The 18489-nt window shown below is 38.9% G+C and overlaps 1 protein-coding gene across 3 annotated transcripts in view; it reads left to right on the top strand.

Moving 5' to 3' along the window:
- The first annotated feature begins 6165 nt into the window (after positions 1-6165).
- The window catches only part of runx3 (RUNX family transcription factor 3), a 269502-nt gene continuing 257178 nt past the window's right edge, over positions 6166-18489 (top strand). For all 3 annotated transcript variants that reach the window (XR_015505396.1, XM_087278441.1, XM_087278440.1), the window contains exon 1: positions 6166-6304. The gene's annotated coding sequence lies outside the window, so the exon portion shown is untranslated. The remainder of the gene's footprint in view (positions 6305-18489) is intronic.

Here is an 18489-nt window from a genome sequence, read left to right as displayed (position 1 = left end):
TTGGTAAATTTACATTAAAGTATTATAATCATATGAGTACACAAGCCACTTTTCAAGTGGTTTGGGGGTGGGTGGGGATCTGTGATGGAAGACAACTCAAGAACTTCAAATTATTTGACATCGTCGTCACTGGCAACATGAACGAACTAGAAACTTAGGCTGCATACGAAACCGCCTACTACTCAGTAGGTACTGCATTTGAATTTAAAAGTACTACTCAGTCATTAAAAGTACATTCTACACAGTATGAATGTAATTCTGACGTACTACATACGCCATTTTGTCATGGTCACGCAACCTACCTGCGTCAGTTGCGTCGCTTTACTCCCATTCATGAATTCTCTCGTGGAGCATCATGGGATAGCGCAGCTATCACTCCAGAATCTCGCCGGAAGTAGTAAGTCATCCGGGTACTTCTCGCAAACTGGTTTTCGAATTCTATGAATTCGGACATACTACTCGGCTCGCATACTGATTTTAGTGTACTCTATAGTATAGAAGTATGCGGTTTCAGACGCAGCCTTACTTTCAGTTTATTTGTGTCGATTGCAAGATGTGACAGGAGAGAGCAGGTGTCGATTGTAAATGACATCACTTGCAGAGGAGGTGCCTGAGAGTGCAAGCTTGAAAATGCAAGTGCAAATCTGCAGTCAGACCTTTCTCGTTTATTTTGATCCAGGAATGCAATACCTTGTTCAACCACTGGGTGTCAAACTTACATGCTGCACCTTTAAATTAAGTGATTAACTTTACTTTAAAAAAGGAAAATAATCTTGTTGCCTTTTAATTATTAAACAAACAAACTACGTGCAGAATTATCAAAGTTAAGTCAATGGATTTACTGACTTTTTTTAAAGTAAAAAAACTTAAAGTATCTAATCACTTTTTAGACAGTAGCACTTTATAAATGACTACCAACGACTAGCAAATCACCTAGGCAATTTTCATAGATATTAACATTAGATGTCAACTACGCTATTGTTATCTATTGGAAGGAATGCGTCAATAGAGTGGCCATATTAGTACACAGGGCTGGAGCAAGCTTAACTGCCGCTCTAGGCAGAGGACGACCACGCCGCCCTCAACCCCAATGTGAAAACGAAAGTTACCGGTTATGAAAATGAAGTGAGGTGTCGCGGACCTCTATTCTGCCGCCCTATGCGCAGATATAACTGAGGATGCGCGGGTGCTGAGGGAGGTGTCGCGGACGTCGCCCTCTCTATTCTGCCGCCCAATGCTCGGATATAACTGAGGGCGCGCGGATGTTGCGGACCTCTATTCTGCCGCCCTATGCGCGGATATAACTGAGGACACGCAGGTGCTGATGGAGGTGTCGCTGACGCCGCCCTCTCTATTCTGTCGCCTATGCGCGAATATAACTCAGAACGCGGGTGGTGAGGGAGGAGTCGCGGACATGACTGAAGACGTGGGTGGTAAGGGAGGTGTTGCGGACGCCGCCCTCTCTTTACTGCCGCCCTAGGCAGCCGCCTAGGTTGCCTCTATGGACGCGCCGGCCCTGTTAGTACAGGGTAGCGCTCCTTTGAAACGAATGAGGGACCAAGGTGCAGTGGAGGACAGGTCATCCAGAGCCAGAAATATATACACATATACACATCTATATATATGATTGGGAGTTTTACGAAAATTATAATTATAATAATCACTTTTCTACATCGATGGATGAGTGACTGCAGGGGCATTGCCGACAAAGAGCATGTGTTTGTGTGCATGGAAATGTATTATCCTCCCTCCCTGTTAAATGTAATCTAATCCGTGTCCTGAAACACAGCCCCTCTCCCGCTTTCTCTTCTCATTCTAACGGAGGGAGCGATTGTGAATGAATCTCGGTTACGAATGACTTGTTCACTTAGCCGACAATAATACAAGTTTCTAGCACCGCAGCATCTTGTTGTTGTATTTAATTAACATTGTTAGCTTATTTTATTCAACAAAACTAGCATAAACCTAGAATTTAGTGTGAGTTGATGCTGCTTTGCCTTATGGTCAGTGCAGTAAGAGACTGTATTATCATCAATACTTGTTTAACACAAAAGTTCTTAACATACAAAAACATAAAAAATGAAATCCTACCTATGAAATGGGATGCCTTTGTGCTTTGTTTTCTTTGTTTGCTTGTTACCACACCAGCACAGCGCTAAAATCCAGCATCTTCACATTGGCTGTAGTCTGGACTAGTACAGTTAAATGACGTATGTGCTGGGAGCAGTGTACAAATGTGGTGGCGCTATTGACGCATGCTCACGGTCCGTATGCGATATCTAGTGTATATATCTATGGCAAATTTTTAGCAACCAAGTTTTAACTCATAATACTTAACACATGCATCCAGATAAGATGTTTAAACAGCAAAACACACACCCAAAAAAAACTTCAGAGCAGACAGGAGGTAGATCTCATCCCACTACCACCTGCCATAAAAACAATTGGAGAGATTACCGCTTCCCCTTAACTCCAACCCAAGCCAAAGCATCAAAATGAAGCACAGAAATCAACAATAGCGTCTCTCCTATGTAAAGTCAGTGTATATGTGTGTTCCAGGACTGACCAGAGCGGATCCTGTAATCACAGCCTGTTCAGTCAATTAAACCAAACTGACCGAGAGAAACAATAGCAGTAGTGAACAAACCAAGTGCGCCAAAACCAACCTGCAAGTTCTCCTTCCTGCGTATACAGTCACATGACCAAAGTCAACAGGAAGTCAGACCCACAATATCCGGGTGCAGTGTGCAATAATGTGTGGAGAAGGGTGCTTCTGATGATATATTTTGTTTTTTTGAACGCTTTTCCAAGATGATTATAAGTTTGTTTTTGTTGCTAACAATAAACCGCGTCTTTCTTTGACAGAAACGGAGAGGTGAAAACCCAAGAAGTGATAAGGAATGTGAAAAAGAGGAAAGCTTGTTTTTTTTTTTCTTTGCCATGATGACAGCACATCTTATTTTACTACTTATTTTGCAAGATACTACAACCCCAAACCCTGTTCTATAGACAATCATAAACATAATAATACTTAGGGGGCTAATAATAATACTGACTTTAGCAGTTTTACTTTTGTTTTATTCCTGGCAAACTAAAAGACCCACATAGCAAAATTTCTCTGGCCCAGCTCTGGCCCACACAATCAGGTTCTGCTTGGCCCACATGCCGCAGTGAAATCTGGGCCAAATACTACATTTTTCATCTGGTCCAAATCTTGTGTGCCGCCTTAAAAATGGTGCCACCTCTGCCAAACCCGGGCCATGTTTGGCCCACATGCTGTATGCCAGTGCCGGATGAATGCCTGCTGTGCCAGCTTTTTGCCAAATCTGGGCCAGAATTTTTTGCTACTAGGGGAATATGGCTTCCCACATAGCAAAATTTCTCTGGCCCAGCTCTGGCCCTCACAATCAGGTTTTGCTTGGCCCACATGCCGCAGTGAATTACGGTACATGACTGGACCAAATCTGGCTTCCAGACAAGGGCCAAACACGGACCATATCTGGGCCAATTCTCAGCCAAGTTAATAACTCATAACTGGGCCTGAACTGGGCCAGATAGGTTGGTGTTTCACGATTGCAATGAAATTGATAAACCCATGGAGTGATGCGCTTTCAGCACACTATGGGCACGCTTTTTCTCAAAGTGACCTGATTGGTAGAATTTTTTTTCTTTAATCAAAAATGATTTTAGTGTATTTTAAATGTGGGTCAAGACTGGCCAAACTCACATGGCCCACTTATCAAATTTTTCAATCTGGGCCAAATACTACGTTTTTCATCTGGCCCAAATCTTGTGTGCCGCCTTAAAGACGGTGCCACCTCTGCCAAACCCGGGCCATGTTTGGCCCACATGCTGTATGCCAGTGCCGGATGAATGCCTGCTGTGCCAGCTTTATGCCAAATCTGGGCCAGAATTCTTTGCTTCTAAGGTTTCTCTTATTATGAAATTCCAGTCCAAAAACACAAAGACAAAGGTGGTCTGTGAAAGCCTGCGCAGTGACCCTGCCATTGACGATCATTTACATAATGGCACAGACGTTTTGGAAGAAAGGTGAAATTTTAGACTTCCATTATAACACAAATAATGAAACCAGGCCTGGTAATTATTGCCTTCTCCACCCATCCAGTGTAAAACAAAAAAAAGAGATATATTTTTAAAGATAAAAAACTCTCTTTAGCAGCCGGGTTTTCTTGCAGTGTTTGGGAGGTTGAGAAACCTGACATATACAGAGGGTTTTACACTGGTGTAAAGCATCAGGGCTTGTGGAGACATTAGAGGCCCGGACTGAGGATCTGTGGTTTACCTCTTTCCCTTCTGTCTTTCTCTGTGTTTATGTTTCTTCTTCCCCTTCATGTTCTATCGCTCTCAGTCCATCTGTGGTGTTTCCATGTCAGTTTTTTCCCCACATTTTTCTCTTACTCTTCTGTATATGTGGTGACTGCCTTTATTATGAACATGGCAAACATGGTCAGATATACACTACTGTTTGGTGATAAAAATAATAGTACTTTGCTAAACAGATTTCTGTTTTAAGTTCTGCTCGCTTAAAAAGAAATATACAGCCCTCCTATGAATGTTTAAATTTCTTTTTCAAATATTTCAGCACATAAATGACTGTATATCATAGTTTTTTAAACAATAGTTAAAAATAATAGATAAGATATTAAGTATAAGTTAATAGATAATAGCTCGTTTCTTTGATCTTTTCCATGATGACAGCACATCATATTTCATTAATTCATTTTCTTTTTGGCTTAGTCCCTCTGTTAATCTGGGGTCGCCTTATCTAACAAGTTTTACGCAGCGGATGCCCTTCCAGCTGCAACCCATCTCTGAGAAACATCCATACACACTCATTCACACTTATGGACAATTTAGCCTACCCAATTCACCTGTACCGCATGTCTTTGGACTGTGTGGGAAACCGGAGCACCCGGAGGAAACCCACGCGAAAGCAGGGAGAACATGCAAACTCCACACAGAAATGGCAGCTGACCCAGCAGAGACTCTGCATTACTTTTGAGAGTAACTATACTGTAACAGATTACTTTTTAAATGTTTTAACTCAATTATTGTGACAATATGACGCATTTGTTCAATACTTGGTAAATTAATTAATTTTAGCTGCAGTCAAGTCCAAATCTTACTGTTTAAAGCAACGGGGTATTGTGGGATTGGTGGATGCCAACCAACCACCATAAAGATGAGGCGCCAGACTGAACAAAAGTCAAGTGAAATCAGAGACCAAATGCACACGAAAGAGATCTGGTACGCGTGAGAAAGGCCCAGTGTGAGTGAGACATAGAGACTATTAACGTTACTATCACTTATTACTATTACTAAAACTACTTTTTGTTGTTTCAAATAAAAAAGCACACATTTGCTTTCTGTATTAGTTTAGCAGACACAGTGACACATTTTTGTTATATTTCACAACCCTGCTGAAAAATCCAGCTTAAACCAGCCTAGGCTGGATGGCTGGTTTTAGCTGGTCGGCCAGGCTGGTTTTAGAGGGGTTTTGGCCACTTCCAGGCTGGTTTCCAGCCATTTCCAGCCTGGTCTTAGCTGGTCAGGCTGGAAAACGACCAGCCAAATCCAGCTAAAACCAGCTTGACCAGCCTGGTTTAAGCTGGATATAGCTGGTTTTGGCTGGACTCCCAGCTTGGCTTGGCTGGTCAAGCTGGTTTTAGCAGGTCATCTCCCAGCCTGACCAGCTAAGACCAGGCTGGAAATGGCTGGAAACCAGCCTGGAAGTGGCCAAAACCCCTCTAAAACCAGCCTGGTCGATCAGCTAAAACCAGCCAACCAGCTCAGGCTGGTTTAAGCTGAATTTTTTTGCAGGGAACACGACATTTAAATGTATAGTGTTTTACTGCTAAAAAAAAGTTGTGAATTTTTTTCTTGTTTTACAAATTTTTTGCAGATTTTGCACTTTTAATAAACACAGCATACTTAACATAAGTTATTGACATACGACGTTTAATTTGTGATTAGTTTGCAAATTGCTGAATGAAGGAACTAGTAACTGTAACTAGTTACTGTTTTCAGTAACTAGCAAAACACTGGATATAACAGTGATAATTTGCCTCCCTTAGTTATTTTAAGCGGATATTTTACTTACTATGTATGTGAGGACTTTAATTTTGAAAACGTCAGCACCAATTTGTTTACTGTGTGTTACTGGGCAACGACAGCACGAGGCATGTTCAAACCCTACAGTCTATGGTTCAAACTGGCCTCAGGACGCAAAATGCCAGATTTGCAGATTACACATTCATTTATCTCCACTCTGAAGAGGCATAAGGTAAGTTTAGTTACATCTTTTGTTAATTCATTGTGTTTATTATGAAATTTGATGCGTATATCTAAAATAAAAACACGTGTAGTCTGCTGAATCATGTCAAAGCACTCAGCTCAACTGTCATATGTTCATGTAGAGGCAGATAATAGCCCCTTTCACACAGTGATACCGGAAAATATCCGGAAAATTTACGGAACGACTTTACCGGTATGTTCAAAAAAGCGCTGTTCACACAGGCGAGGACGTTACGGAAATTTTCCGGAAAAGAGCATTCACACATCCATTCCAAAATACCGGTAAATTCTGACATCATTCACCACAAATGAGCTTTAAACGGCTGCGCTTGTATTTGTAAACATTTGACTAAATTACAAACTCTTTTGATGATCAATATTGTAAACAACTTTCACAGGATCATATTCGCATGTCGAGATGTAATATGTGCGTGTGCTGCCGCTCACAGGCTGTTTCATGGGCACACGCAAAGCTTGAAGGTAAACAAACAACGGCTTATCATAAGCATCTTATCGATGATTATTTGCACAGTTGGCATTAAGGAGAACATATAAACGTTATCTGACTAACTTCTAGCAGCTAAATGCGTCTGGAAAAATATTCAAAGGCTTTTATTCTCACAAACCGCGCGGACGTAAATGCGTCTGACTGTTGTGATTGGCTAAAGCAGAAGTCTTACGTCAGCACGTTCTAGACGTGCACGCGCTTATTCCGGAAATATTCCTTCTGCGTTCACACAGCGCAGCATTCCGGCAAATTGCCGGTAATGTTACAACTTCTCTTTCCGGAAAATAGCCAGAACGAATTTACCGGTATTTTCAAAAATGACCTGTTCACACATACAACCTTTCCGGAAAATTGCCGGTAATTTTCCGGAAAGGTCTGTATGTGTGAAAGGGGCTATTGATTCCTGGCTGTGATTTCCTTGACTGTAGCTTTTAAAATACAAAGCAGTACATCTCCATTACTCTCTTTTGCTAAGTTATTTATAATTTTGCCTTCAGATCAGGTTAGCAAAACAGGTAAACGTTATTCTGATTCGGTTTATAGTTGTTTGTGTTCAGCACATCATGCTGTGTGTGTGTCTGTAAGAGCAGAGCTGAGCTCATTAATATTCACCACACGAGCCATACAGTATATGGTCAATTATGGACATTCTGATTCTATGGGTATTTTATGGTGTAACAAATAAGCTTAATAAACCGTATCTGGAGAATTTTTTAAATCTACTATGTAGATTTCAGAGAACAATTTAACTTATTAAATCCATGCAATATATGGCACCTTTAATTGTTTGGTTATTAGTGTTCTTCAAGATATAAGAAACACATGTATGCATAATTTCAGGGTGAGTAAGTGTCAATAAAATAATTATATGTAAGTACTTTAGTAAACAAAAGTAATGTGTAATACACTCAAAAAAAATTCTATATTTTTTATTTGTTCAAACTACTTAATTAAAATGCGCTGAAACAACACAATTCTTGAGATTTCATTGGGACAACTTAATTTTTTATGTTCAATCCACATAAATTTGTTAAAAGTGTTAAGTTTACTTGTATTGTGTTGAGACAACATGAATGAATTGTGTGGAACCCTACATTTTTACAGTGTATGATCACCTTAAAATAAAAAAAAAATTAAAAAAAATAGAAAAAAATGCAATAATATGTCAAAATATTGCTGTTTTTATAAATGCAAATAAATGCAGCTTTGGTAAAAATAAGTGAGTTTTCTGCAAAAACAAATCAAAACGTTTATGTGAACTGAAATATCTAAATTCTGTTAATCTTTTAACATGTAAGAGGTCATTGCACATTCTCTAAAAATCTAAAAATAGCTTATATAGAATGGATTGGGTGGAAAAGCCAATTCCTGACCACTTTAACTAGAACTTGCATTAAATCTGAAACCTTTCCTTAGATTTTGGCTCTAAATCTAAAAAGATTTGAATCAAGTTGTATACTGAGAAACTGTGTTTGAGCCTCTGACATTATCAGCAGAGCTATTCCAGAGTTTAGGTGCCATATATGAAAAGGCTTGACCTCCTTTAGTGGATTTTCCTATTCTGTGTACTAGCAAATGCCTAGATATTAAAGTGCGGGTTGGATTGTAGCGAGACAGAAGGTTGGTTAGATAAATAGTTAGCCAGACTATTTGGAGCCTAATAAGCTATATTTTATAATCAATATGAACTGAACATGTTTTGCCTGTTATTGTTGTTATTGTTAGACAATTTTTTTCCAGCATTTTAATGCAGGCTGTACCTGTTAAAATATGGCATGTGGTTGTTTTTTTTATCTACTTATTGCTTAACCAGTGTCCTGGCAGGCCATAATTTGCAGGAAATCTGCAACAGTAAAACAGTGCAAGCTTAATTTTGCGTTAAATTTAGCAATCACAGAATCACAAAATTCTCAACACTTCCCAACACAAAAGCTGCCTGTTTTCTGTTCATTATAGGTTATGAAAATAATCTTTTGCAGTACATGAAAGTCAGAGAAAAGTCAGTGAAATTGACATTTGGCTTAAAATGAGAAGCCTGATCATGGATTTTAAGATGATTTGAAGATGTCTGCTTAGTTTCGTGATCCTATCTTTGTCTGGTGACTTTTGAATATAAAGCAACACAAATGCATTTACACAGAAATTACATGACATCCATGTTTCAAATATGAAGTATAAAGAAACAAAATGAAAGAGCTGATAAGATCAGTTGAACTAACTGAGGCTGTTAAAATGAAGTGAACCATTTACATTTATGCATTTAGCAGACACTTTAAACCAAAAGAGAAAGAAAAATCAGCCGTGTCAGCACTCAAAAACATCTCTGCTTGGCATTTTTCATTAGCTAAATGTTTTTGTTTCTTTTCTCTCTGTTTATCTGTGCTTTCTAAAATGCAAAAAATGAAACCGGAACTAAAACTGAAGCTTGTATAATTGTATAATTAAAGAAGGAAAGTGTCCTTCGCCCTGTGCGCGTGGACATCTGGAGGGAATTGTTGTGCGTTTGTTCTCCTGTCTTGTGTTATTGGCAGAGATCTGACCGGAGCGTGCTCTCATATTCCCAGTGTAACACTTTAGAATGGAAATATTTAACTTACTATCCACCCTGTATAAACAGCTCCTTCTCTCTGTGATGCTCCTGCACACGACTGGACGGCTCACAGGACAACGCTGCCAAATCACGGCTGTCTGATTGGAAAATTAGTTTCTTGCATGCAAATTTGATTGGCTTTGTGCTTCAGTGAGTCAATCTTTTTTGCAAATTACAATTCAATGAAGAACTGGTGACTGTTAAAGTCTGTTCATTGGGATGGCCTATCAATAGCACAATCCACTAATAGGAAACACTACTGTGCAGGTATCCAATCAAATTCTGACAAAATCCAAACCACGAAAACTACTGTACCCACCAAATTCAGGAAAAGAGAGAAGCAAGATAAAGTGTTTATGGCGATTTCAGGGCAAATGTTTCAGTCACATTTTAGCTATTGTCAGTGCCAAACTGACAATGTCGGAACTGGGAGCCATTTTAATTTAAGGGTTCATATGATGATAAAGCACTTCTCAGTATCAAACCAGGCCAAGTATTAAATAAATCGAACCAGCAACCCAGCGACCTTCTTGCTGTGAGGCGACAGCACTACTTCGCCCTGGTGCTACCAATCAAATTTCGAGCTCTGATACATTCCAAAAATTATGTTTGCTGCTTGTTCAAACTACTTATTTAAAATGAGCTAAAACGACACAGTTCTTGATGTTTTTTTTTTTACTTTGTTAATTATTTTATTTTCAACCTACTCATTTTTGTAAAAACTACTAAGGTAACTTAATTCTTTCATGTTGCCCCAACACAATTCAGTTGTGTGGAATCCAGCATTTTTTACAGTATACACAGTAACATTTTTACAGTATAAAAAATGCTGGATTCCACAAACTTCATGTTTTCCCAACACAAATCGATAAGAGTTAACTTAATTGTTTTTACAAAATTAAGTGGATTGAAGATAAAATAATTAAGTTGTCCCCCAAAAATATCTTAAGAATTGTGTTGATTCAGCTCATTTTACAGAGGTAGTTTGAAGAAACAGTAGACATTATGTTTTAAGTGTATTCCAAGACATCACCCCACTTGCAACCTTTATTTGAGTAACACGATGATTGTGTTTTGATCATAAAAGGCTTCAGAGCAGTACAGTATCCTGACCGCCTCATATGTCGAGCAGACGTTCATCCATGACACCAACTCAGTGGTTTGCTCTCGTTTTGACCTTCGTCCACTATATTTTAAACCAATAGGCGTCTCTCGTTTCTGGAGCAGCTTGGCAGTTTTCTGTGTCTGACCACAAGACCATAAGGAAACCGCCACTCACCAATACAAGCACAAAGGCAGGGGTCGCGACTGCTCACCCGTCCAGACGGACCTGACGTCCAGCCCGTTCTCCCACACATCCCTGCACAGCTGGGCTCATTTCCCTCAAAGATTGACCTTTGACCCCTGACCTTGAACTTGAGCCTTGCCTCATTTTCAGAGCGTGGTCCGACCGCCCCGCGACCCCTCCGATGACCCTTTGTGGGTTTAGGAAAGGGTGTAGTGGTAATGGCATTGATTAGCTGGGTCTGGTGCCAATATCTGCTCTCTCTGAAGCTGTTTTGATAGATGGGGCCTGCTCTAAATAGATGAGCGTCTGACTGAAGAGGCAAGAGTTAATGTTTCTAAAGTGATGTGGATGTGCTGGAAGGATGCTACTGTTTGACCTCGGGGTCACAGGCGCTCTCTCTCTCCTTTTGTTCGTCTTTTGTAGTCTTTTGTGATGCCGCAAATGCCACAATCACCACCAGTACCCGCTAATTAAAACATCTCCTGACTTTGACCCTTGGATTCTTTTTGAAGTTTTGAAGACCCAGATGTCAAGACTTTTTGTACACACTTTATTTTAAGGTACAATTCTCAATATTATTAAAGAGTTACCTATGACTTTAAGCTCAATAAACTACTAATTGCTGCTTATTAATAGTTTGCAAGGTAGGAGCTGGGTTTAGTTTTAAGGGTTGTATGCCTCTGCATGCTACTGTACTTTATATAGTAATAAAGAGCCAATATCTTAATAATTATAAGTAGGCCCACACGGAATCTGTGCGCGCAATATTCTGCGAATTTCCCACAGATTTTTAATAATATTATTGACTAATATGAAAATGTTCATCTAATTTATGTACAATGCAATTTGTAAAATAACATTTTTTGTCTTTTAGTAGAGATATTATATGAGAGACTTGCTTTGTTTACCAAATAAAGTGAATCTAATTGGATTCGCATTTTAAACATTAAATAAAAGTTAAAAAGGTATTATTTTTGTTTCACACATTAAGGTTTTAGTTATGACACTCCCAAAATAATTCAGCAGAAATCTGCTGATTTTTAGCAAAATTCTCCCCAGAAATAGCAAGAAGTGTTTGCAGATTCCATCCCTAGTTATTGTTATTATTACTATTATTACTATTATTATTAGTCAACATGTTAGTTTTAATAACTAATTTCCAATAGCTAGTTTCTTTTGTCTTTGCCATGATGACAGCACAGAATATTTTACCAGTTGTTTTAGCCAGATAGTATTCAAGTAAATTAGATCAACTAGGTAAAATTTGTTAATTAGGAAAGACAAACTGGGTTTTTTTTTTCTGTAACTTTTTTTTTTATTTAAGGAGGATAATAATATTTTTCTTTAATAAAAATGTTTTTATTTCTGATAAACTAATATAAATTTCTATTATTAAAAATAATAATATAGGAACACTATGACTATTTCCTTACTCTATTAAACATCCAAATATTTCAAATATTTGAAAAAGAATTAAAATTTCACAGGAGCGCTAACAATTTTGCCTTCAACTGTAAACCTTTTTTTCTTTTTTTTTTTGTCAAAACTGCATGCATCATTGAAATTGTTTTGGCAGGAATAAACAAATTCCAAAGGCTTGCAAACCTTTTCGGGCTATTAGCTGACCACTTGCCTCCGTGTGGACGGTTTTCCCACTGTTACCAGTTTGTCCAGTGGCTCGCCGCTCACGTTAGAGGATTTGAGATGCAGAGCAGAGTTGACTGTGATGATGGGGTTTGAGGCCCGAGAAGAACGGTTCCAGAAAGCAAGCAAGATAACAAAAGCCAAAATATAAAACAAACAAGTAAATAACAGGGTGGAAATGTGGTAATATCTGAAAACATGCTAAAAAATCAGGCGAGGGCTTTTCTTTTTTTGGATTGCTTTTGAAAACACTGTCGGTTGGGTTTAGGGAAGAGGGTGGTTGGTGGTCAGTTGGTGCTTTTGAAAACCCTATCGATTGGGTTTAGGGAAGGAAGTGGGTGGGTCAGTTGATCGGTTGGTCGGTCGGTCAGTCAGTCGACAGCGGCCTCTGGTGGATTTAAGTTAGAAAAGCAGGCACGAATGACACTCGTGCGAGAAATTTGAAATCTGAAAAAGCGTACACAGCGGTGGATTTACGAAAACAATAAAATGCAAAACAAGAAACGTAGCTCCTGGGAAGCTTTTATAGCCCTCCAGAAATGTATATAGGTTTATGAAATTATAACCTGTGTTATGATTTACATTTTATATTATTATTAAGTTCTTTAAATTGAAAATTTGGTTCTGCTTGATCAGTGTTAGTGCATTTCCTAACACAATTGAGATAGTGTTTATGAGGATCTACTTCACAAGGACAACAGGGGGAAATAAATCCAACTGTCCATTCAGGCGCTGCACTAAACGACAGGCTATAATGGGAAATGAAGTGTTCAGAGAGTGCTGGAGATATGAGGCCCCGCTGAACACTAGAAAACATCACAAACACAGAGCATTAATATTTCAAAAATCACATGTGCGCAAGAGCACAACACGCATTCTCACACCCTGATGCTGAAGAGTGGATCTGTCTATTTAGGAATTTATTTTTCTTTTATTACTTATCATTTAATCGTTTTATCACTGTATCGATTGTTTTGTGTATTGTTTTGTTGTTCCATCCATCCATCATTCTGTCATTGATTGATTCATCCATTTATTATTGCTTTAATTGATCTATTCATCCATCTATTCATCCATCCATAATTTTGTCTGGTTCATTCCTCAATTATTTTATCGTTGGTCCATATATCCATCCATCCATCTCTTCATCCTTTCATCCACCCATTATTCTGTCATTGATTGATCCATGCATCCATTATTGTCATTTTGTCATTGATCCATCCATCCATGCATGGTTCCATCTATCCATCCATCCATCCATAATTCTGTCACCCATCCTTCCATCATTGTCATTGATCTATCCATCCATCATTCTTCCATTGATCCATCCACCCATCAGCCATCCTTAATTCTGTCTTTGGTCCATCTATCATACTCATTGATCCATCCATCCATCCATCCATCCATCATTTTGTCATTGATTGATACATACATTCATCATTGTCATTGATCTATCTATTCATCCATCCATAATTCTGTTTTTGGCCCATCCATCCATCATTCTGTCATTGATTCATACATTCATCCATCCATCCATTCTTCCATCCATCCATCCATCCATCCATCCATAATTCCATTATTAATTGAATCATCCATCCATTATTGGCATTCTCTCATTGATCCATCCATCCATCAATCCATCCATCCATCCATCCATGCATAATTCTGTCTTGGATCCATCCATCCATTCATCATTGTCATTGATATATCCATCCATCTATCCATCCATAATCAGGGCTCGAAATTAACCCTTTTGATTGGTAGCACCGGTGCTCCTAACTTTAAAAATGTAGTCGCATCAGTCAAAATTTAGTCGCACCCACCAATTATATACAAACATATTTATTGCATTTGAAATCAACACTAATCAAACTTACAAGCAAAAAAATATATATGCAAGCGTGAGGAAAATATGTCTCAACGAAATCCCGTTATCACAAGAAAATACATTTTTATATATAACTTACTCCGTGGACGCCCGTTTGTGATGGTGTACGTGGTGTTGAATTTGACATATAGCTGCCACTTGCATGGCAGACAGCATCTGGCGATTATATAAAGGATAAAACGGAAGCTTGCGTGCTAGATGTGGCAAATAGTTATCTGAAAATTCCACCCCACAGACTTTTCATAGCGGACTTGAAGCCTATTGGAAGTCTTTTTATCCACTCTTCATAAAGTGTAGATGGAGGATTAACATTCAGCACATGATCACTACTAAGATGCCATGGTTTCTAAAACAAAATCTGTCAGTGTTCTCTTTATTCTCATCTTCAGCGCTTTTTTGTGGTTGTAGCTCTTCCTGTCATCCCAAGGCATTGACTGAGTGATTGACAGCTAATATTAACCAATCCATTCGCGTTCAGTTCCAGAGCAGTGGGCCAATAAAAAGAGCACGAAGGGGGGGTAAGCATTACAGACTTGGCTTTGTTTACTGCAGCAAGTTGACATGACAACTGTTTTAAACCATTCCTGAGCGCTGCATTTCGTGTTTCAAGTGCAGAGATGCATTCTGCGTGAATGTCTCCCGAATCCGCGCATGTGGTGCAGTGTGGTGCAACATTTTGCAGTAAAAACTGGTTGCACACAACAATTTTATGCACTCGCTCAGATGTTCCCAAATATATTTTGAGGTCGCATAGATAAAATTTCAGGTGCATATGCGATCAAAATGATCGCAATTTCGAGCCCTGATAATTATTTTTTGGCCCATCCATCCATTATTTTGTCATTGATCCATCCATCTATCCCACCAATCTTCCATCCATCTATCTAATCATCCATCCATCCATCTATTCATTCATCATTGTCATTGATCTATCTATTCATCCATCCATAATTCTGTTTTTTGTCCATCCATCCATCATTCTGTCATTCATCCATCCATCCATCCATCCTTCCAACCTTCCATCCATCCATCCTTCCAACCTTCCATCCATCCATCCATCCATCATTAATTGAGCCATCTGTTCATTATTGTCATTCTCTCATTGATTCATTCATTCATCCATCCATCCATCCATCCATGCATAATTCTGTCTTGGATCCATCCATCGATCCATTCATCTGTAATTGATCTATCCATCCATCCACCCATAATTCTTTTTTAGGCCCATCCATTTATTATTTTGTCATTAATCAATCTATCCATCCATCCATCTCACCAATCTTCCATCCATCCATCCATCCATCCATCCATCCATCCATCCATCCATAATTCCGCCATTGATTGATCCATCCATCCATTATTGTCATTCTGTCATTAATGCATCCATCTATACATATATACATACATACATACATACATACATCTATGCATAATTTTGTCTTGGGTTTATCCATCTACCTCACTTTTGAAATATCAATGTTTTTTTATTTTGGACAGTCTCTGTTAGGTGAGATATGCTTCATAGCAATAAGCACTACTTGGGACCAAATGTGTCATGTACTCTATTGCATTTTATTTTGTACTATATTGTATTTGTAGCATGACTGAAACTCTATTTTAATCTTTCGGCAAACAGCAGAACTGAAAAATGAAGAGTTCTGCAACACAAAGCATTCATCATAAGAACACAGTAACATTGCCAGTATTGGCAAGAACAACACAAGCCCAGGCAGAGATGCAGAGTCTCACTTTGGCACGTTGTTAGTGTGGATTAAAAAGCGCAGCGATAAATGTGCAAAATCATTTTTCATCGCAATTACTCCTTCACCGATTCTGGACTTTCCATCGTCTTCCAGTCATCTCTGGTTTGATTTCTGATTCGTGGAGTGTCTCGTACCCTCATCAGATCTCTGCCAGAGCCACAGCTGGTTCATATCGACAGTGTAATCGCCTCCAGAAGCTGTTGTACTCGAGATTTAACAGCTCTAACGTATTTTTCACATCACTGACATCTATGCCCTCACCAATAGAGAAAAAAATCCCAATGCTTTTGATCAAATTTACACCACATGAATCTCGGGGAAGATGAGTTTGGGGCTGTAGAAGTGCATTTTATCCCTGTTTTGATCAGGATTTCTCTTCTCTTGGCTTCCAAAGGTTGCTGTGGGTTTCTTCCAGAGTCTTGTGGTGAAGTTTTAGCTTTTTTCTGGATCTTTTGCTGCATCTGTGTCAGCAACAGAAGAAGGATGAGCAACAGGCTTGGAGAACATTTATCTCTGACGCTGAGCAGAATCGCCACATGGACACGTTTAGTGGCTAAGGACAATAGCTCAGCCACAAATATCCCTCTGTCTACACACAAACTGATTCATATGGAGGGATTCTGGCTGAAGTTTGTACCGGCGCACTGGTGTTATACGGCAAACCTTCACAAAAAAGGCAATCAATGTCTCATATCAACTATCTCATTGCTGAGACGAGATAAATGAACCGTTGGCAGCTGGAGGATGGCGCTCGCAATCAAGACGCCAACTGGTTTCTAACAAAGCACAACCACTGGAAAAAAGAGTCTGCAATCAACAGAAGTAAAGCTAGAGTCTGCGACTGTCCGTGTCGGTGGAAACACTGCTGAACAATGGCTGTAATGAAGCCAGAGAGCTCACGTCCAAGCAGAATGTTCCTGAACACGGACGAGAAAAATTCATCAAAAATAAATCTGCTTCTCAAAGGATCAGCGGTCTACGTGATGGGAATCAGTTTCTATGTTGGCTTCTTGAATCTAGTAATTGCATGAAGCCAGGAGTTGCATGCTTTGTTCTGTTTTTATATTATATAATATATATATAATATTAGTTATAAATATCTTAATAATAATAGTTATAGTTATAATATTAGTTTCCATAATGATCCCTCTACATCATCTTATTATCTTTTGGGTGAAGCCCAAAAAACGTGAAAAAGTGTCACTTCCGGTCAAAAAACATGCTTGTTTGAAAAGTCTGAATTTGTAAGGGGAATTTGCGTCTGTCTTCCGGGTTGTGCAATAGTGGCTACGGGAGGCAAAAGATGCCAAAAAGGTCATGCGCATTTTTTTTTTTGTCTACTTTATTTTTGGGATTTTTTTGGATTGGACACTTTTGCACTTTAAATAAACGCACCTTGCACCATAGTGCTTTGTCGGCTGAGCCATCATTTATTTTTTCTTGTTTCACACACACCCTAAAAACGCCTCTGTGTGACATATGCACAATATCAGGCTTGACTGTACATGTAGTCAAAATATGAAGACTTTATTGAATAGATATAACACAATGTCAGTAATATCAGACATCCCAAGTGTTAGATTTTGCTGTATTTGGCTTAACCGTTCTTGGGGGGCTCGCCAATGTATTAGATTACTCTAACACATAAAATAAGTAAGCTGACCAAAGTTCTTACGGAGAGAAGACTTTATTGAAGACAATGAATAGTGCAGTTCCTCAGCAGTGATGTTAACCCGTCGGTCTTCAAGTAACTTAACTCAAAGTACTGTCTGTGAGACAGTACTTTATATTAGCATCAAACAAACCATTCTGTTTACGAAGCTCAGCAGGACCCTCTTCAGATGTTTCAGCTGTTGTTTTGCTAATACCCATTGAGATTGTAAAAGGGTCATTTAGTTCACACCTATCAGTTTGTGGGGGTCGAGGCACAGGTCACCCCATCATATCACATCAGAGTTTAATCAATGTAAATGCAAGTGAACTAAAATGCACATAATCTTTCAATCCCTCCTCTGATCATATTTGATCATAAAACAAGTTAATCATGTATACAGCAATCTGCAATACAGGCTATATAACTTAAAGTGACAGAATAACAAGGCATGGTGAAGCTTGCATTTCCTTAAATGCCTGAGTCCATTTCTATTTGAAGTTGTGATGTTGTGGAAGTAGCGGATGTGGTTGTGTTCTGTGAATGTTCAGGTGTGTTCATCTAGGTGTCTGGTGTTGTGTGTCTCTGGTCATTATCTGGAACATCAGAACACCTGCAATCACACAAAAGAGAAAAGGGAAACGTATCTTGCCCAAAAAAAGATTTTAGAGAAATTGTCAAACTGCCTATAGAAACTATAGAAACTGTCCCTATTTAATATTGACAGGACACTACAGTGTTTATCAGTGGTGGTTTATGTCTTCATCCTCAGGCGACAAGCTAGAGCCTAAAAACTCTAGTCCCGCCATATCTGGACTCTGAAAAACACTACTGTCATCTAT

This window comes from Danio rerio, chromosome 13 (genome assembly GCF_052040795.2).
Source record: "Danio rerio strain M-AB ecotype USA chromosome 13, GRCz13ab, whole genome shotgun sequence".
NCBI lineage: Eukaryota > Metazoa > Chordata > Actinopteri > Cypriniformes > Danionidae > Danio > Danio rerio.
Note: the sequence above shows the minus strand (reverse complement) of the source record. Positions and strands in the feature narration are given on the sequence as shown.